The 21,695-nt window shown below is 43.1% G+C and overlaps 1 long non-coding RNA gene across 1 annotated transcript in view; it reads left to right on the top strand.

Annotated features, from left to right (window-relative positions):
• The first annotated feature begins 1,520 nt into the window (after positions 1-1,520).
• Positions 1,521-21,695, top strand: part of LOC121439790 — a 125,019-nt gene continuing 104,844 nt past the window's right edge. The window contains exons 1-2 of the long non-coding RNA XR_005973295.1: positions 1,521-1,576; positions 19,388-19,451. This is a non-coding gene — a long non-coding RNA (uncharacterized LOC121439790). The remainder of the gene's footprint in view (positions 1,577-19,387; positions 19,452-21,695) is intronic.

Here is a 21,695-nt window from a genome sequence, read left to right as displayed (position 1 = left end):
ATGCAATGCACCCCCAACTCCCGCAAATGGGGACCTGGCCCTAGGTACAGAGGAATCCTGACAATTTCACCTGGCACCCTGCATGGTCACCACTAGGGGCAGAATGTGTTGCACCCGTGAAGCTCCTTCAAGGCATCCATTTCTTAAGAGCACAAATAATCTCTTAATGTACGAGGTAAGTTTTTCAATCTCTTTTCTCCCCTTACCTTTTTTCGTCAGACATGGTACAGAATCATTAAGCCCAGAGCATCTGCATGCTTGTAGGTAGCAGCTAGCTCCTGAGGCTCTTTCCCCAAGACGCAGCTCTTTTCTGCAAAAACCATGGATCCTGCTGTAAGGCCTCCAGAGGAAGCAGACTTTTATTTTGATAAGTTTCTGGCAAATCTCCGTCCTGTGAGAGACTGCCTGAGTTAGGTCGCAGAACGATACCAAAAATATGACCTAAAATAAAATGTTTTAAAATCGATTAGATGTGTGCCTAGTGAAGATAAAATAGGTAATGGTAGTAGCTGTCGCAAATGCATTCTTTTTCATCTCTTGTGACTTCAGTAGCAATTAGCCTCAGAGTTGGTCAGCCAACAAGGAATGCAAATCTCTAAGCAGTTTGAGATAGTTCTGCCTGGAAACCGGCTTACTGACCAAGCCCATCGGAAAAACAAAAAGGTCCTGCTGTGCAGCCTGTAAGATGATTTGTTACAGCGCAAGCTTAAATCCAGTGCCCTGAAAGCAGGCAGGATCGACTAGGGGAGCTCCCTGTCCTTTGGGTGGGGCAAGACCACAGCAAATGAATTCACAGTCTCTGCCTCCCCTTTTCTGCTTGGTAAATTTTCAAGCCATTTTTCTCCTTACTTTTTTTTTTTTTTTTTTTTTTTTTGGCAAACACGGGGCAAAATTTTTGATTCTAGAAACTCCGTCCTCCTAGGAAAGCAACTAGCTGCTGACGCTCTTTCCCAGAAGGCAGCTCTTTGCCACGAAAGCCAAGGAAGCCGCAGTATGGCTGCCCTGGCACGCAAGCAAGCTCCGGCTTTGGTAAGCTCCTGCCGAACCTCACTCCTAAGACCTCGCGGGTCAGCCAGCATCTTAAATTTTGGGGTGCTCACAGATGTTTAGGATTTTGACAGCATGTCTAGATCCTCCCAGTGAGTGGCTTTTCAATTTAAACTAAGAGACTAGTAACCCCCACCTTCCCCTCCCCCATCCGACACAGGACCTGGTTTGAGGGACAGAGACTTACTGAAATTGTTGGAATCTTGGAAGGTTTGCACACTCTTCCTGGGACTCAGTTCATAGAGTTGTTTGTGGTAAGCGAATGCTAAACTTGCTGAGCGGTAAATCTGTCCATTTCCCAGGCTCCTGAAACTTTGACTTAAGATTTTTAGTTGATTAGATATGAGCCTACTGTAGATAAAATAGGCAGTGGGTTTCCCTGCTGCAAATGCTCACCTGTCTTTTCTCTCTTATCCTTCATCTGTTGTTCATTCGGTAGGAATTAGCTCCCGAGAAGCTCAGTGTCCAATGGAGGCACATCTCCAACCACTTCGATGTAACTCTGTCAGGAAACCTGCTTGCTACCCAGGTACGTATGGTACTTTGGCTAATATTATATTCCTTCAATTATTGTTTTCATTATTGGTGTTTCACTAAGAAACAGGAAACCAAACAACAAATAGTAAATGATTTTACCTCTTCAAAAATGATTTTAAAGACAATGAATTTAAAGAGATGTCATCCAAAAAACAAAAAATCTAGAGCTATTTCTAGAGCTAGACGCAACAACATTTACGAATGACTTCATCAAAATACGCCAGTGCATTTTCCCTGTGGCTATTTCTTTTCAAAAATCTCCTAGCAACAGTATTAGCGTGGTTGATACTGAAATTCTTTTGCATTGGGAAAGCTTTTATTTTTCTTTAAGGATTATTAAAATACATCCATTTCCTGCAATTTTCATATTGTTGTTTAGCTCTAAGAAATGTAAAATTACGACACTGCCTGCCAAATGGATGGGCCTGGAGATGGGATGTTAAACTGGGGTGGAACAATCTCAAAAAATGAATGATGAATATTCTCCCTTAAATGTTGGGACTCGTCAATCATATGCATATATAATGAAACAAATAAAATGCTTAGTACCCAATAGAGAAGCCTGAATGGAAAGGAGTAGGGAAAACTGAGTTAAGTGATCTACCTGAGTGCTGAATGAGGCCTTAGAGTGAATTGTTTTTCAAGTTCTGAGTCTGTTTGATTTGGATGATGGATGTATAAAATTAATCAGTAGTGAACTGTAAAATTTAATGGGGTAGCTACACGAGCTGAGATACATTGAGCCTGCTAAAATGGAGGAGTAAGTGTTGTTTATTTGCAGGGAATTTTTAAATAAATGTTGTATAATGAAGAAAATTTTCAAAGCATATGACAAGAATGGAAAGGCCAAAATAGGCAACAAGTCAGTCTAGATTTGGTGTTAAACATGAATAATCTTTCTGTATGAATTCAGAGGCATGACTATCTAGATCTCTAGGTCTAGTGAGGCCTCATATAAAAACATATTCAAGCAAAGAATATATAAGTAACATCCCAGCAATCGACCCCTGCCCAGAATGCCCCAACACACACACACACACACACACACACACACACACACACACACACACACAAAACACCATGGGCTTTATGTTTGCTTTCTAGGTTTATGTGTTTTAGTCCTTTTGTTCTTTCTCTTTGGGGGGGGAAGTTCTGAAGAAAAAAGTTACACAGTTTGGTGGGTAATGAAGGTAGATGTTGGGAGGAATTTGGGAAAGGGAAAATATGAATGGAACATTTTAAAAAGCAAGCTCAGTACTAACAGAAGGTTTTCCCCGTAAAATGCTGGATTCTACTCTGTGTAGCAGGTGCCTCCAACTTGCTTTCTCTCAGAGGACAACCTTGAGATAGATCTTCATGTCTTCACCTCACAAGGGATGGGAGTGCAATCATGCACAAACAACCTAAGCAACAGAAATGGTTCTGTATGAATTGTTCAGGATCCTAATAGTGGAAAGGTTACAGCAGAGAGGAGCCAGATGTTTTGAAGACACTTACTTGTACCTAGTTCCCTCTACCCCTGCAGGCCTGAAGTGGGAGATAATGGGTCTGTAGGAGTTAAAGATAGAAATCGTGTAACGAATGTGTTCAATGGTTGTTTCTCTGCTCTTGTGTAAGGTGTAGCTGACCCCATTCACCTGTTCATTGATTGCATTGCTAGAGGAGGTGGACAGTGTTTGAAGGGATGGGAATATTAGAGTATAGCATGGGTGTGCTAGGGAAACACTACTGTCTGTGGTAATCTCTGGGAACTCTCTCATCCCAGAGTCACCAAGGAACTGTGGGCAGCCAGAGAAGATGACAACCACGTTATAGGAAGAGTTCTCAACCTCTGGTCAGGACATCTTTAAAGGCTGCATTCAAAGTATTTGCATTAGATTAATAACTGTAGCAAACTTAGTTATGAAGTAGTAACAAAATAACTTTATCGTTGGGGTGTGGTCTCCACAAATGAAGAACTGTATTGCCGGGTCACATCAGGAAGACTTAGAACAACTGACCAAGGTGTTCCAAGGTAATATGTAGGAGTGGTGGCCCTGTGTCCCTGCTTTTCACCTGTTCAGGAAGCAATCAAGGCCTGTCTTAATTAGGGTTTCTATTTGCTGCAATGAAACATTATGACCAAAGAGCAAATTGGGGAGGAAAGTGTTTAGTTGGTTTGTACTTCTACATCGTTCCTGGAAGAATGGGGCAGGAACTCAAACAGGGCAGGAGTTGACTCATTGGCCATTGAGGGGTGCTTCATACTGGCTTGCATTCCCTGGCTTGCTCAACCAGTATCTTTATACATATACAGAGAGATAATGCAGGACCTCCACCCCGAGAGTAGCAACCCCCACCCTGCTTCCTGCCCATTGACCACTAATTGAAAAACTGCTTTACAGCAGGGTCTCATGGAGCTATTTCCTCAACTGAGGCTCCTTCATCTCTGATGAAACAAATACAGCAAGGACAAGCCCTTAGTTAATAACCCCAGACATAGGAGTCTTCATCAATGGGCATTATTATTTGAGAAAAGATGACATGGTGTCCATTTTATTCCATTTCCTTATGTTTAATTTACGTTTTCTGTTTGTCACTTTTGATTTTGTCAGTTCTTACTGTTGTTAATAGCAGGGAACTCGTCTGAAAGCCAATAAAGTTCTTTTGTGCAGTCTGCAGTGTTGAGCTTTTGTGCACCTGGCTATCCCACAATTAAACTCAAGCCTTTTTAAAGAGACAGGATGATCACATGGTGTTCAAACTTCCTCTTGGGTGGGGAGGATACCACTGTAAGTGGGTTTTCATCACCCCCATAACCCACCTACTTTCAATATGCATTGCTCCCCCAATGCCAGCAAATGGGAACCTTTTGTAGAGGAAAAGAGGAATCCTGACAATTTAAACTGGGAGCCTGCAGGCTTACAGTTGGGGTCAGGTGGGTTACACTCGTGTGGAGTTTCTTCCAGGTGGCTAGTTCTTTAAGAGCACAAAGAATCCATTACTGTAAGATGTCAGTTATGTCAGGTAAGTACCTCAAGCCAGTTTTCTCATTTTTTTTTTTGCAACATGGTAAAATGTTTTTAATCTCAGGGCATTTGAATGCCTGTAGGCTAGTAGCTAGCTGCAGCTGTTCTTTCCCAGGAGGCAACTCATTGTGGAAAATGGGATGGATCCTGCAATATGTTCCATGGCAAGCGAACTCCAGGCTCACTAAGCTCCTGCTAAATCTCCCTCCTAAGAGAGAACTCCTGGGTCAGCCAGCTTCTTGAGTGTTTAGGTGTGCTCACTAAGGTTGTGGACAGCATGGCTAGAACTTCCTAGACAGTGACTTTCCACTTGAAATGACTAGAAAACTTGACAAGTAATTCAATTACTTGAATTATTAGATTCTTGTTGGGGGGGGATCCCCACACTCTTTGATGACAGAGACTCCCCCCATGAGCTTGTATGCACTGAGAGTCTCCTGAATATCCAGCAGGGAATCCATTCCCTGTCCTGGCTTGTTGAAAACTTATGAATGACTAGGATCTAAAAAGGAGTGTTTTAAAATTGACTAGATATGTGCCTACTGAAGATAAAATTGGTAAGTGGTTGAAGCTGTTGGAAGTGCTAGACTGCCTTCTGTCCATTCTCTTTCATCTGTTGTGTACTCAGTAGGAATTAGCCACAGAGAGGCTCAGCCACCAAGGGAGGCACATCCTCAAAAGCTCTGGGATAGTTCCCCTAGGACACTTGCTTACTGCCCAAGTCCCTCCGAAAACAAAAAAAAAGTTCTCCTGTGTACCCACTAAGGATGAATTGTTGTGTGCCTGTGTATCCAAAACTTAAATCCAGTGACCTTGAAAGCAGGTAGGATTGACTAAGACAGCTTTCCTGTACTTCGGCTGGGGCAGAGCAAAGCAAATGAATTTATAGTCCCTGCCTCCCCTTTTCAGCCTGGTAAATTTCTCAAGCCATTTTTCTCCTTAACTGTTTTGGTTGTTGTTGTTGTTTGTTTGTTTTTGGTTTTGTTTGTTTTTGTTTTTGTTTTGGCAAACAGGAGGCAATATTTTGCTCCCAGGGTATCTCCATGGTCATAGGCTAGCTGCTAGCTATGGCTACACTTTTCCAGGAGGCAACTCTTTGCTGCAAAAGCAACAGAAGCTGCAATATGGCTGGCACTGCAAGCGAGCTCCGGGTTTGGTAAGCTTCTGGCAAACCTCACTCCTAAGAAGACCTCCTGGGTCAGCCAGCATCTTGAATATGGAGGTGCTCGCTGAGGTTTATGATCTGGACAGTTTGCCTAGAGTCACCTAGAGAGTGGCTTTCCTCTTTAAACTAAGAGGCAAGTAACCCCCACTGCTCTCTCCCCCACATGCCAGTGCCAAAGGTCCTGGTTTGAGAGACAGAAAGGTACCAGAATTTTTGTAACCTTGGAAGGTTCCCCCACACTCTGTTCCCAGGGACTCAGTTCATATAGTGGTTTGTGCTGAGCAAATGGTAAATCTGTTCATTTCTCAAGCTCCTGAAACATTGACTTCAGTTTAAGACCTAAAACAAAAGTTTTTTAATCTGATCAGATGTGAGCCTATTGAAGATAAAGTCGGCAGTGGAGAATGCTCTTGTATATCCTAGTCTGGATTTTCTCCATTCTCCTTCATCTGTTGTGCCTTCAGTAGAAATTAGCCCCAAAGAGGCTCAGTTTCCAAGGAATGCACATCTCCAACCACTTTGAGATAATTCTTGCATAAGCCCTGATTTCTGCCCCAGTACTTCTGATTCTGTGGCTAATGTTATTTTCCTTAAATTACTTATTTATTCATTGGGTTTTCACTAAGGAAAAACAAACCAATCAGCGAAGATGAATAAGAATTTTTACCTCTTGAAAGACTAGTTTTAATTTATGAGGCAATTGGGAAGAGGTGTCATCCTATAACAATTTTTCTCGAGCTAGGAATAATATTATTTTACAAAAGGTTTTATAAAAACATGTCCATGTGTTTATTCTGTGCCTTCTTAATTTCTTTTCTTTTCCATCCTATTTGTGTTCCTAGTCTGTGTCTTTCAGTTTTATTCAGTCCATATGCTTTGATGAAACTTGCTTTACAATTTACTTTTGTATGTGTGTGTGTGTCTGTGTGTGTGTGTGCACGCTCATGTGTTTAAGAGTTCTGTAGCCATGGCACAAGCATAGAAGACACAGCCCAACTTATTGGAGTTGGTTCTCTCCTACCATGTGAGATGGGGGTACTGACCTCAGCTCATTAGACATAGCAGCAACTAACTTTTCCTGCTCAGCATCCCAAGGGCCCTTCTAGTCCTGTGATTTTCAGTTTCAAGCAAGATAAGTGTGAGGAAGACCATCATAGAGGATCTGGTAGAAGGCAATGTTGTATTATCTCAAGACAGCAACATTTCAGAAGTGAGAATACAATGAGCAGTTTGCAGATTAGCAGGGGCATCTGGCTAAGAAATTGTTTAGAAGGGAGTCAGTGAGGAGCTGCACCAATCTGACCTTAGTTCTGGCTTGCACAGGAAAAAATCTGCTGTCAAAATTAGCCATCCAGCACATTTCCTTTATATTCATATTTTCTTATTAGAATATTCTTTAAAAATAAAAAGGAACAATTGGCTATGACTATTTCTTTGCTTCAAGAAATAAACTTTTGCAATCTAACAAAGTCATTTCTGGATTTTTTTTCCTTATGTGATGGAGAAACCTTGTTAGTGGGGAAAACATCTGCACTGCCCAGGTGCGTTCTCTCCATGTGATTCAGGTGGGGCACAGCTGAGCCTGGATTTATTGTTCCTGTTTCATGAGTTTTCTCCTTATAATAAATAAGAATAGAATTGTTGTATCCCTTAGCTAGCCTGGTTATTTCCCTATCGAGCTAATTTCAACACCTATGGAATTTAACATTTTCCCCCGGACTAGAGTCATGATTGACAGCTCATTATTGTGTTACTAATATTTTTCATTATTTGTTTGATGACTTTCTTATTAAGTGAAAATTCCAGCAGTTTGCGTGTGAATCAGAATGGCACCATAGCTGAAAGACGACATCAGTCTTCCTAACACTGTAGCTGACAGCCTAGCTCCTCAGACAAGAATAAAATTATTCGAATGATTAGCTTAAAATTTATCAGTGCCTATTTCTTTATGTCAATCACTGAACAAGTGGTTCATAAAGTTAGGAAAAGAAATACAAGCTATACCTCCTCCAACAAGTTTACTTGCCACTGCTAGGCGTGGTAGTTCACACCTATAATATCAATAGTTGTGAGGCTGAAACAGAATTGTCCAAAGTTCCAGGTGAACCTGGGTTACATAATGAATTCTAGACTAGCCAATGCTACAGAGTGAAATCCTGTCTCATCAATAATTCAAAGTTTACATTGTTGGGTAGAAAATGAAACATGAATACAGCAGGGACTAAATGGTGTTCCTAATAAGAGAGTCAGCCAGGCATGGTGGCACACACCTATAATTCCAGCACTTGGGATGGAAAGGAAGAAGATCAGGTGCTCAATGTCATTCTCGGCTGCACAGCAAGTTTGAGGCTAGACTGAGTGGGATATATGAGACTCCACATCAAAAAAAGGAGGAGGGCAGAAAGGAGTGGAGAACTCGATTACACAGCATTTGCCAAACATACCATAGAAATGAGATACAGCATATCCGAAGACAGCAAGAGATGACCAAATAAAGACCATAGGGAAAGAAGGTTGTACGTGTGATGTACATTCAATTTCTTAACACTTTGAAAGCCCCAAAGGAAAAAAAATATTTTGGAACTTGTTTCTTTGCCAATTATAGCCAGAACTCTAACCAAAAATTGTCAGGTGGTGGAGCTGGTGTTTCTTTTTCCCACTCTGCATATTGGGGACCCTTTACCCCATGAGTGGTCATAGACACATTTCTTTGTTTGCACATTATTTCTAAAGGCTCAGAACTCTGTCTTTGTGATGAAAACCAAAATGTTCTGGTTAGAAGTTATTCAGGCCCTGGGAAAAACCAGATCTAGCCAGATCTGGACAATGATATTTCACTCAATTTTATACTGACCACATCACAGATTTGAGAAATGACTCGATAATTCAGTCCTTGAGGGAAAAACAACCCAAAAGACATGATACAGAGAGAGGAAATTTAAATTATAAACCAATAAAGCAGGTATGGAGCCACAGGTCAGTTGGTGAACTGGGTGAGTACAGTACCTAGAACTCACATTTTAAAAAGCCAAGCATGCACGGTACATGCACTTACAATTCCAGAACTAAGGAAGCATAGGCAAGCAGATAAATCCTTGCGCTCCCTGACTAGCCAGTCTAAACTAACCAAAGAACTTCAGGCCAATGAAGAGACCCTGCATCCACACATACATAAACACAAAAGCACAGGCACAGTTACTCACATGTTCTCATGCATGCTTACACACGCAGAGTCACACTCATGTTGCCACACACACACACACACACACAAACTTGACTATACTTTATAAAACTTATAACTTTAAGTAGAAGACCAGTAAGAGTTATATAATATCAAGCCTTAATCATCAAAACAGCCAAAAATGTAGGACTTCATCATCTAAACATATTTAATACGCCATTAAAGTGCTGGAGAGATGGCTCAGAGCACATAGTGTTCTTACAGAGAACCTGAGTTCATTTTCCAGCACCTGCATTGGGTGGCTCACAACCACCTGTAACTCGATCTACAATGGGGTCTGATTCCTTTGCCTTCCAGAGGCACCTTACACCTATATGCATGTACACACACACATATGTGCACAATTAAAATGTAATACAGAAACTTTTTAAAAATGAATGTCAGTGAATTCTTTGGAGTCCTTTCTACTTTTGGGAGTTCTTCCTCACTTTATTTTAAAAATCTGTTTTCTGTTCTTAAAAATAAAGACAACTTGTAACTTGTTCAGTCACCCACCCCAGAACAAAGTGAGACAATGTAAGCATAAGATCATAGCTTAAAAAGGAAGTGCAGTGTAAGAGGCAAATGCATTTCTCATCCCCTTGATACAGTAAGGAAAGCTCAGGAGACTTCTACTCAAAGATTAAGAATGACCACACGGGGGAAAAAAAAAACAAGAACCAGATGATGAAGATGAAGATGACAAAGCCTAGATGGTTCTAGAAGTGGAAGTGTGTTCTCTGCAGCTATCATTCAGCCACCCCCAAGTCTGCCATTGACCAGTGATTTTCCTAGAACTTGTTTTCTAAAGTTTCTGTGTATATGCCCAAGTCAGAATGTTTCTTCTGGGCAGTGAAAGGGCCTTGGCTCATCCCAGGGAGCCATTGTTGATGGTTTTGTTGCAGAGGTTTTAGATCTCTCTCCAAAATAGAATGAAGTTCCTTCAGGATTCCTGTATGGTCTTTGTGCATCGAGAGGGTACCATGTCCCAGTAGTGAACTATCTCAGTCCAGCGGAATTGAAGACACCACAGGCCACATTCACTGACTCAGTCTGTCATACCAGAAGTGACCTAGATAGTGAGAAACCATCTTGGAGTCTGGTAGCAACTGATTGGCTTTTCCCCTTCATCAGAGGGTAGAGGGAATGGCCCTAAAACGTGGCTACCTTTGTATTCTTGTTACGATACAACCATCAAGGAGAATTGCTTTGTAAATTCTGCAAACACTTCCCTGTACTTTTCTAGGGAAGTCTGGCCTGCTTGGGAGGGATTCTGGTTCAAGAAAGACACAGAGACTGCCCTCTTTTGGCGCGTGGCATCACCCAGCCCAGCCTATCTGGGCGCTGAGTCCGAGTACCCGGGGCTCCCGGGGGGCAGCAGTTCCTTTGTTTCTGTGGCCTGCCTGCACCAAGCGGGGTAGGCGCTCTGTCTGCGAGCTGCCCAACCAGCACGGAGGCCTGATCTTTCGGCGCCAGGAGACCCAGCATTGGGGTGAGTTTCTGGCCCACGGCGCCAGCCTGGGACGGGGAGCTCGGGGGTTTCTTGGCCCCCTGTCCTGCTTGGGCTCTCTGCTGCCTCTTTCTTCCTGGCCCACGAAGCTTCCGTCCAGAGCCCTCCCCACTTCGCCCCCACTGCCCTCTTTTGGCGCGTGGCATCGCCCAGCGCAGCCTATCTGGGCGCTGGGTCCAAGTACCCAGGGCTCCCGGGTGGGCAGCAGTTCCTTTGTTTCTGTGGCCTGCCTGCACCAAGCGGGGTAGGCGCTTTGTCTGCGAGCTGCCCAACCAGCACGGAGGCCTGATCTTTCGGCGCCAGGAGACCCAGCATTGGGGTGAGTTTCTGGCCCACGGCGCCAGCCAGGGACAGGGAGCTCGGGGGTTTCTTGGCCCCCTGTCCTGCTTGGGCTTTCTGCAGGGCCTCTACTCCCCGGGTGCTGCCTCTTTCTTCCTGGCCCACCCAGCTTCCGTCCAGAGCCCTCCCCACTTCGCCCCAACTGCCCTCTTTTGGCGCTGTGGCATCGCCCAGCCCAGCCTATCTGGGCGCTGAGTCCGAGTACCCGGGGCTCCCGGGCGGGCAGCAGTTCCTTTGTTTCTGTGGCCTGCCTGCACCAAGCGGGGTAGGCGCTTTGTCTGCCAGCTGCCCAACCAGCACGGAGGCCTGATCTTTCGGCGCCAGGAGACCCAGCATTGGGGTGAGTTTCTGGCCCACGGCGCCAGCCTGGGACGGGGAGCTCGGGGGTTTCTTGGCCCCCTGTCCTGCTTGGGCTCTCTGCTGCCTCTTTCTTCCTGGCCCACCCAGCTTCCGTCCAGAGCCCTCCCCACTTCGCCCCCACTGCCCTCTTTTGGCGCGTGGCATCGCCCAGCCCAGACTATCTGGGCGCTGGGTCCGAGTACCCGGGGCTCCCGGGCGGGCAGCAGTTCCTTTGTTTCTGTGGCCTGCCTGCACCAAGCGGGGTAGGCGCTTTGTCTGCTAGCTGCCCAACCAGCACGGAGGCCTGATCTTTCGGCACCAGGAGACCCAGCATTGGGAGAGCCAACATTGGGGAGAGACAGCGTTTGGTAGGCAAGGAGACCTAATCCGGTAAAAGAAGATCCATAGGGAGCATTTGGAAGAAGAGATGGGCCGACGTCAAGGCAAGAATTCGCCCAACAAGCTGAAAAGCAACATGAACCTACCAGAAACAAGCGACCTCACAACGGGAGGACAAGAACCCCTTAATCAAGAGGAAGGAGAAAAGATTGACTTCATGAAAGTGATTGACACCCTTAAACAGCATGTAAAAAACGCCCTTATAGAAATGGATGAGAAATATAACAGAAAGTTTGAAGAATTGAATAAATCAGTGAATGATACCCTAGAAAACCAAGGAAAAACAATCAAACAGATAATGGAAACAGTTCAAGACCTGAAAACTGAAATAGAGGCAAAGAAGAAAACACAAACAGAGGGCCGTCTGGACATGGAAAATCTAGGTAAACGAATAGAGACTACAGAAACAAGCATAACCAGCAGAATACAAGAGATATAAGAAAGACTCTCGGATTCTGAAGATACCATAGAGAAAATAAACACACTGATCAAAGAAAACAGCAAGTCCAACAAACTCTCATCACAAAACATTCAGGAAATATGGGACACAATAAAAAGACCAAACCTAAGAATAATAGAAGTAGAAGAAGGAGAAGAAGGGCAGCTCAATGGTCCAGAAAATCTATTTAATAAAATTATAGAAGAAAACTTTCCCAACCTAAGGAAAGATTTTCCTATGAAGGTGCAAGAAGCATACAGAACACTGAATAGGCTGGATCAAAAAAAAACATCCCCTCGCCATATAATTATCAAAACACAAAGCATACAGAATAAGGAAAGAATATTAAGAGCTGCAAAGGAAAAAGGCCAAATTACTTATAAAGGTAAACCTATCAGACTTACACCTGACTTCTCCATGGAAACCATGAAGGCCAGAAGGTCCTGGATAGATGTACTGCAGAAACTGAGAGACCATGGGTGCAAGCCCAGATTACTATACCCAGCCAAGCTTTCATTCACTATAAATGGAGAAAATAAAATTTTCCAGGATAAAAACAAATTTAAACAATACGCAGCCACAAATCCAGCCTTACAGAAAGTAATTGAAGGAAAATCACTAACCAAGGAGTCCAACAATGACCACAATAACTCAGACATCTAGAGACCCTTCACCAACACAAAACAAAGAAGGGAAACACACAAACTCTACGACTAAAAAAAAATGACCGGAGTTAACAACCACTGGTCATTAATATCACTTAATGTCAATGGACTCAACTCACCTATAAAAAGGCACAGGCTAAGAGATTGGATAAGAAAACAGGATCCAACATTCTGCTGTTTACAAGAAACACACCTCAACCACAAAGACAGGCACCTACTCAGAGTAAAGGGCTGGGAAAAGGCCTATCAAGCAAATGGACCTAAGAAACAGGCAGGTGTGGCCATACTAATCTCTAACAAAGTTGACTTTAAACTTAAATCAATCAGAAGAGATGGAGAGGGGCATTTTATACTCATAACAGGAACAGTTCATCAGGATGAAGTCTCAATCCTGAACATCTATGCCCCTAATATAAAAGCACCCACGTACATAAAAGAAACATTGCTAAAATTCAAGGCAGCCATCAAACTGCACACACTAATAGTAGGAGACTTCAACACTCCTCTCTCACCAATGGACAGGTCAATCAGACAGGAACCTAACAGAGAAATAAGAGAATTAGTGGAGGTAATGAATCAAATGGACTTAACAGACATCTATAGAACATTCCATCCAAATAGGAAAGAATATACCTTCTTCTCTGCAGCTCATGGAACCTTCTCGAAAATCGACCACATAGTCGGTAACAAAGCAAACATCCACAGTTACAAAAAAATATTAGTAACCACCTGTGTCTTATCAGATCACCATGGATTAAAGTTAGAATTCAACAATAATGCTACCCCCAGAAAGCATACAAAGTTATGGAAACTGAACAGTCAACTATTGAACCATAGCTGGATTAAGGAAGAAATAAAGAAAGAAATTAAAGTCTTCCTAGAATTCAATGAAAATAAAGAAAAAACATACTCAAACTTATGGGACACTATGAAAGCAGTCCTAAGAGGAAAGTTCATAGCACTAAGTGCCCACTTAAAGAAAACAGAGAAAGCTCACATTGGAGACTTAACAGCCCACCTGAAAGCTCTAGAACAAAAAGAAGCAGACTCACCTAGGAGGAGTAGAAGACTGGAAATAATCAAAATGAGGGCTGAAATCAACAAAATAGAAACACAGAAAACAATACAAAAAATCAATGAAACAAAAAGCTGGTTCCTGGAGAAAATCAACAAGATTGACAAACCACTATCCAAGCTAATCAAACGGCAGAGAGAGAATTTGCAAATTAATAAGATCAGAAATGAAAAGGGGGACATAAAAACAGACACAGAGGAAATTCAGAGAATCATTAGATCTTACTACAAAAGCCTATATGCCACAAAATTGGAAAATGTAAAGGAAATGGATACTTTTTTAGATAAATATCATATACCAATGTTAAATCAGGACCTGGTGAACAATCTAAATAGACCTGTTAGTCACGAAGAATTAGAAGAGGTTATCAAAAACCTCCCTACCAAAAAAAGCCCAGGACCAGATGGTTTCAATGCGGAATTCTACCAGATCTTCCAAGAAGATCTAATACGTATACTCCTTAATGTATTCCACAAGATAGAAACAGAAGGGTCATTACCAAACTCCTTTTATGAAGCCACAATTACTCTGATACCAAAACCACTCAAAGACTCAACCAGGAAAGAGAACTACAGGCCAATCTCACTCATGAATATCGACGCAAAAATCCTCAACAAAATACTGGCAAATCGAATCCAAGAACACATCCGAAAAATTATCCATTATGATCAAGTAGGCTTCATTCCTGCGATGCAGGGCTGGTTCAACATACGAAAATCTATCAATGTAATCCAGCATATAAATAAACTGAAAGAAAAAAAACATATGATCATTTCATTAGATGCTGAAAAAGCATTTGACAAAATTCAACATCCATTTATGTTAAAAGTCTTGGAGAGATTAGGGATACAAGGGTCATACCTAAATATAATAAAAGCTATATAGAGCAAGCCGACAGCTAACATCAAATTAAACGGAGAGAAACTCAAAGCCATCCCACTTAACTCAGGAACACGGCAAGGCTGTCCACTCTCGCCATACCTCTTCAATATAGTGCTTGAAGTTCTAGCAATATCAATAAGACAACATAATGGAATCAAGGGGATTCGAATTGGAAAGGAAGAAGTTAAACTTTCGTTATTTGCAGATGATATGATAGTGTACATAAGCGACCCCAAAAACTCCACCAAAGAACTCCTACAGCTGATAAACAGCTTTAGTAATGTGGCAGGATACAAGATCAACTCCAAAAAATCAGTCGCCCTCTTATACACAAAGGATAGGGAAGCAGAGAGGGAAATCAGAGAAGCTTCACCATTCACAATAGCCAAAAACAGCATAAAATATCTTGGGGTACATCTAACCAAGGAAGTGAAAGATCTATTTGACAAGAACTTTAAGGCATTGAAGAAAGAAATTGAAGAGGGTACCAAAAAATGGATGGACCTCCCTTGCTCTTGGATTGGGAGGATCAACATAGTAAAAATGGCAATTCTACCAAAGGCTATTTATAGATTCAATGCAATCCCCATCAAGATCCCATCAAAATTCTTCACAGATCTGGAGAGGACAATAATCAACTTTATATGGAAAAACAAAAAACCCAGGATAGCCAAAACAATCCTATACAATAAAGGATCTTCTGGAGGCATTACCATCCCTGACTTCAAACTCTATTACAGAGCTACAGTAATGAAAACAGTGTGGTACTGGCATAAAAACAGAGAAGTCGACCAATGGAATCGTATAGAAGACCCGGATTTTATCCCACAAACCTATGAACACCTGATTTTCGATAAAGGAGCTAAAAGTATAAAATGGAAGAAAGAAAGCATCTTCAACAAATGGTGCTGGCACAACTGGATGTCATCTTGTAGAAGAATGAAAATAGACCCTTATCTATCACCGTGCACAAAACTCAAGTCCAAATGGATTAAAGACCTCAATATCAGCCCGAACACACTGAACCTGATAGAAGAGAAAGTGGGAAGTACCCTACAGGAGCTGGGCACAGGAGATCGCTTCCTATGTATAACCCCAGAAGCACAGACATTAAGGGCAACATTGAATAAATGGGACCTACTTAAACTGAGAAGCTTCTGTAAAGCAAAGGACATAGTCAATAAGACACAAAGGCAACCTACTGATTGGGAGAAGATCTTCACCAACCCCACAACAGACAAAGGTCTGATCTCCAAAATATATAAAGAACTCAAGAAACTAGACTTTAAAATGCTAATTAACCCAATTAAAAAATGGGGCACTGAACTGAACAGAGAATTCTCAGCAGAGGAAGTTCAAATGGCCAAAAGACACTTAAAGTCATGCTCAACTTCCTTAGCAATCAGGGAAATGCAAATCAAAACAACTTTGAGATATCATCTTACACCTGTCAGAATGGCTAAAGTCAAAAACACCAAGGATAACCTTTGCTGGAGAGGCTGTGGAGGAACGGGTACCCTCATCCATTGCTGGTGGGAATGCCATCTTGTGCAACCACTGTGGAAGTCAGTGTTTCGGTTTCTCAGGAAATTAGGGATCAACCTACCCCTGGACCCAGCAATACCACTCCTGGGAATATACCCAAGAGATGCTCTTTCATATGACAAAAGCATTTGTTCAACTATGTTCATAGCAGTATTATTTGTAATAGCCAGAACCTGGAAACAACCTAGATGCCCTTCAATGGAAGAATGGATGAAGAAAGTATGGAATATATACACGCTAGAGTACTACGCTGCGGTAAAAAACAATGACTTCTCGAATTTTGCAGGCAAATGGATGGAAATAGAAAACACTATCCTGAGTGAGGTGTCCCAGACCCAAAAAGATGAACATGGGATGTACTTGCTCATAATTGGTTTCTAGCCATAAATTAGGGCCACGGAGTCTACAATAGGTGAATCTAAAGAAGCTAAGTAAGAAGGTGAACCCAAGGAAAAACATATAGTTATCCTCTTGGCTAAGGGAAGTAGACCCAATTGCCGGGGAGAAAATTAGGATCTTGGGGGTGGGGTGGGATGGGGGTAAGGGGAGATGGGGAGAGAAAAGGTAGAACGGAAGGAGGGGGGATTTGGGGAATCAGGAGAATTGGGATAAAGGAAAGGTGGATAGGGGAGCACGGAACCACAATTCTTAGTTAAGGGAACCACTTTAGGGTGAGCAAGAGATTTGACCCTAGAGGGGCTCCCAAGTGCCCAACATGAGGTTCCCAGTTAGTTCCTTGGGTAGCTGAGGATTGGGAACCTGAAATGACCCTATCCGAGAGCAATACTGACGAATATCTTGCATATCATCATAGAACCTTCATCTGGTGATGGATGGAGACAGAGACAGAGACCCACACTGGAGCACTGGACTGAGCTCCCAAGGTCCCAATGAGGAGCAGAAGGAGGGAGAACATGAGCAAAGAAGTCGGGACCACGAGGCGTGCACCCACCCACTGAGACAGTGGAGCTGATCTACTGGGAGCTCACCAAGGCCAGCTGGACTGTGACCGAAAAAGCATGGGATAAAACCGGACTCTCTGAACATGGCGAACAATGAGGGCTGATGAGACGCCAAGGACAATGGCACGGGGTTTTGATCCTACTTAATGTGCTGGCTTTGTGGAAGCCTAGCCAGTTTGGATGTTCACCTTCCTAGATATGGACGGAGGGGGGAGGACCTAGGACTTACCACAGGGCAGGGAACCTGGACTGCTCTGTGGACTGGAGAGGGAGGGGGAGAGGAGTGGGGGGAGGGGTAGAAGGGTGGGAGGAGGGGGAGAAGGATGGGAGGAGGGGGAGGGAAATGGGAGGCTGGGAGGAGGTGGAAACTTGTTTTTTGTTTATGTTGTTTTTTCTTCTTTTCTTAATAAAAAAAATTATTAAAAAAAAAAAAAAGAAAGAAAGACACAGAAAGGACTCTTCGTGGGCAGTCCTTGGGCTTCCCACAGGTCAGGGAACCCTGATTGCTCTTCGAGCAGATGAGGGAGGGGGACTTGATCGGGGGAGGGGGAGGGAAATGGGAAGCAGTTGCGGGGAGGAGGCAGAAATCCTAAATAAATCAATAAATAAATAAGAAAGAAAGGACTCTTCCAGGCTTGTGAGGTTTGGTAGACCTATGGAGACCCTGGGTAGAGATTACTGTGGCAGTCTTGCGCAATCTAAGTTCCTAGGTAAGACCAGGTTGCAGTATGGCTGGTGATTGCAATAAAGGGAACACAGAGCATTGTCTGATGGTTGCTGTATCTAGATTTACCTACATGGAATTTGGTGTGGCCTAAAACTGTGTTACCAAACCATGATCATTTATACTGGCTCCAGAGTAAACTATGTCTTACTTTCTTTAAGGTGAAAGCTACATTTTTCACCTTGTCAAAAGTCTACCATTACATGGGTTCTGGAGATTGAACTTAGGTATTCAGGATTGTATAGCAAACACTTTTACTCATTGATCCACCTTGTCAGTCTAAGAAAAAGAGTACTGTAAGTGGCAAGATGAAAGGTTCATTCTCCAGAAAGTGATCGTAGAAGAGAGCATCCTTCAGCTTTCAATGGACTCTCTTTTCTTTTTCTGTTTTTATTGATTTAATTGAGCTATACATTTTTTTCTCTGCTCCCCTCCCTACCTCTCCTTTCCCATTCAACCCTCTCCCATGGTTCCCATGCTCCCAATTTACTCAGGAGATCTTGTCTTTTTCTACTTCCCATGTAGATTATATCCATGTTGTATGACTCTCTTAGGGTCCTCATTGTTGTCTAGGTTCTCTGGGATTGTGATTTGTAGGCTGGTTTTCTTTGCTTTAAGTCTAAAACCTACTTATGAGTGAGTACATATGATAATTGTCTTTCTGGGTCTGGATTACCACACTCAGTATGATGTTTTCTAGCTGCATCCATTTGCCTGCAAATTTTAAGATGTCATTATTTTTTTCTGCTGTATAGTACTCCATTGTGTAAATGTACCACATTTTTCTTATCAGTTCTTCAGTCAAGAGGCAATTAGGTTGTTTCCAGGTTCTGGCTTTGACAATCAGTGCTGCTATGAACATAGTTAAGCACATGTACTTGTGGCATGATTGAGCGTCCTCTGGATATATACCCCAAAGTGGACTCTTTCATGAATGCTGCTTGTTAATGTTCTTTAAAAAGTATCTATTCTATTTCCTTTTCCCAGGGAGATCCATGCTTCCCCCCTTGAGGCCTCCTTGATACTTAACCTGTTTTGGTTCATGGGCTAACCTTTACTTAACAAGTAGCATCTGCTTATAAGTATGTACATACCATGTTTGTCTTTTGGGGTTAGGGTTACCTCCATGAGGATGATTTATTTTATAGTTCCATTCTTTTGCCTGCAATTTTCATGATATTTTTTTAAAACGTGAGTAATATTTTTGAGGATAGACTAAGTTGGGTGGGGATGGAAACAGGAGGGATCAGGTGGAGGGTCGGTGAAGAATAAATAAGATAGGGAAAGATAGAAAATAACCCTTAAAGATTAAATTATTTAACCTGAACTTAATACTTGTGAGGTTTCCAAAGGATAAGTAGAATTGTATTTCATGGCATACTTTCTTCAAAAACTATACTGTACCTGAAACCTGATGTTATAACCTGAATTTCCTCTCTAGTCTGGCCAAGCGAGAAATATAATGTCACATTTTGACCATCTTTTTGGCAGTCCCACATGAACTGAAAGATATTCTGCTGTTTCCTTCCAGGGTGAACAGTGTGACAAAGGCTTCCACTACAGTCTCTGATCATCACTACATCCTGGGGTTCCAGGTAAGTACTCTGTCTGATTCTATGGGCATGCTTGTGGAGAAGATAACAAAGCAGTTGGATCTTGAATGGAGCAGTAGTATACTATCTTGTGTAGTTTCAACCACGGCTAGTAGAAAAAGCTGGGAAGTGAGATTCTAGTTGATAGAACCACGTAAGATTGGTATGAGCCTCTAGAACTTCAAGCCAGCATCCTGCTGCAAATGAAGGTAATGAAACATATTCACAGCATGTGGAGGGAATCCCACATCATCCTGCACTTCAGGACAAAATACAAAGGACATGGACACCCACCTGACTACAACAGGACTTTTGTGGGTTCTGTGGCTGATTGAGAAAAGATGGCAAGGTTTTTATTGGAATGAAAAAACGAAATAAAAAAGGAAAGGACATGACTTCCCCTAAATATGGTAGAGGAGAAAATTCATTGTAGACAAAAGGGAGAGCAAACCCAGAGGCAGGGACATTTGGGAGAGTTCAGAGTGCACATGACCAGCCTGAGCTGGGCCATATGGGCAGAGAAGGAAGGGAAAGGAAAAAGGGAGAGAGGGGAACCAAAATGGCTGATTTATATAGGGAAGAGCCTCTGGGAGAAGGGCAGCCCAGCCCTGGGCTGGATAGTTATGGATAAGGGGCCAGCCAGGTAGAGTCTGAGGGATGCTGGGAGAACCTGGTGGCCATTGTCCACTTTAATACGTTAGGTTGGCCCCTCAGCCATTTGACCAAGGGTTTGAGACTTAACACTGGAGGAGGAACAAACATTCATAGTGGGTTGGCTTAGTCCAGTGGTTGTAAGCTGGGCAGCCCTTGCTATGGAATGGTAAAACTGTTGATAAATAGCAAGAAATTATGTGAAATGTGGCCGGCTATGTTGACAAGTGGGCAGCTGAGGTCTTCTGAGAACTCTGAGGAGGCCTCCTGAAAGGTTGATCAATGTCCCTTACAGAGAGGGAGCAATGGTTAGTCATATGCTCAGGAAGTTTGGGTTCTGTGGTTTACCCTGACTCATCTAGTTTCCGATAAGTGTCCTAGTACCTTGAGAGGGTACAATGGTTGGAAGCTAATGTCTCAATTTGGCAGCGAGAATGAGGATCATGTGGAGTCAGATCCCTTGAGTTCAGCTAAGAGACCCATCTGTAACAGGAAGTAGTTACAAGAGTAGACAGCCATTTTAGAGTCTGGTAGCAAGAGAAGGGCAGAGGGACTGGCCCTGGGACAAGAGCACCTTGGCATTCAAAGTACAATACCGCCATCCAGTGGAATGATTTTGCTGTTTGTACCAAACACTCCAGGTTTTCTCATTATGTCTGGGTGGGGGCGAGGGTGAGGAAATGGGAAGGAGGGAGGCTCTAGTCCAAACAGTGCAAGAAAGGAGGGTCCAGCAGTCTTGCCAACCTTAGGGGTACCCAGGGTACCAGTGACCCATGTGAAGCACCAGCCAGTCTAGCTCCCGAAGAAGGCAAGGCTCTAGAGCACCAGACCTCAACTATACAGGAAGTACAGACAAGGAGATCCTGTGGCAGCCATGGCTGACATACATGAGAGGAGTTCTCTACCGAGGAATCATCACATGGGGCTCAGGTGTGTGGACAGACTACTTGTGACTCCTTCGTGTCCTCCTATGAGCAAGGGACAGAGTCTGTCCAAGTACCTGTGGCCACACTCAGTGTCCCTGGCTGACTGATTGTTTTTCCTGTCTTCTACCTATACCCACACCTCCCTTCCTGGAACCAGATATTGCACCAGGGACACTGCTTCTTCTCAGGAACTCGGGGTCCCCAGAAATTCCAGCCAGAGGTCATTGACTTGTAAATCCTTTCTTAGTTCATTCCTTCTTTTCATCTGGCCATTGATTCCTCCCTCCCTCCCTTCCTTGCTTTCATCCTCCCTTGCTCATTTGCTTACTGACAACCTTAGCCTATTCACTTTGCTTTCCTCTCGATCTTGTCTTCCTATTTTTCTCCATTTCATTTCTTTCTGTTTCCGTTTGACTTTTACTCTTCTTCAGGACTGCTGCAGGTGGAGTTGAGTGTCCTCTACTGATCAGTCTATGATTTTGCTATAAAAATTATATCCACAGCATAATCACAGGGTATGGGGTGTTACTGCAATGGAGGTATGTACTTGGAACCTCCTGGTTGTGTGAGCCTATTGTGTATGTATCAGAAAGGAGCAGAGTGCAATGTGTCCATCCTCATGGTGAGCCTGAGCAGAGGAAGCCTCAGTCACGGAAGGAAGGTAGAGTTG

Source organism: Microtus oregoni, unplaced genomic scaffold (assembly GCF_018167655.1).
Source record: "Microtus oregoni isolate MIOR12 unplaced genomic scaffold, Mior012 000063F_ref0000156, whole genome shotgun sequence".
Lineage (NCBI taxonomy): Eukaryota > Metazoa > Chordata > Mammalia > Rodentia > Cricetidae > Microtus > Microtus oregoni.
The sequence above is the reverse complement of the archived record's forward strand: the minus strand, read 5'-3'. Positions and strand labels throughout refer to the sequence as shown.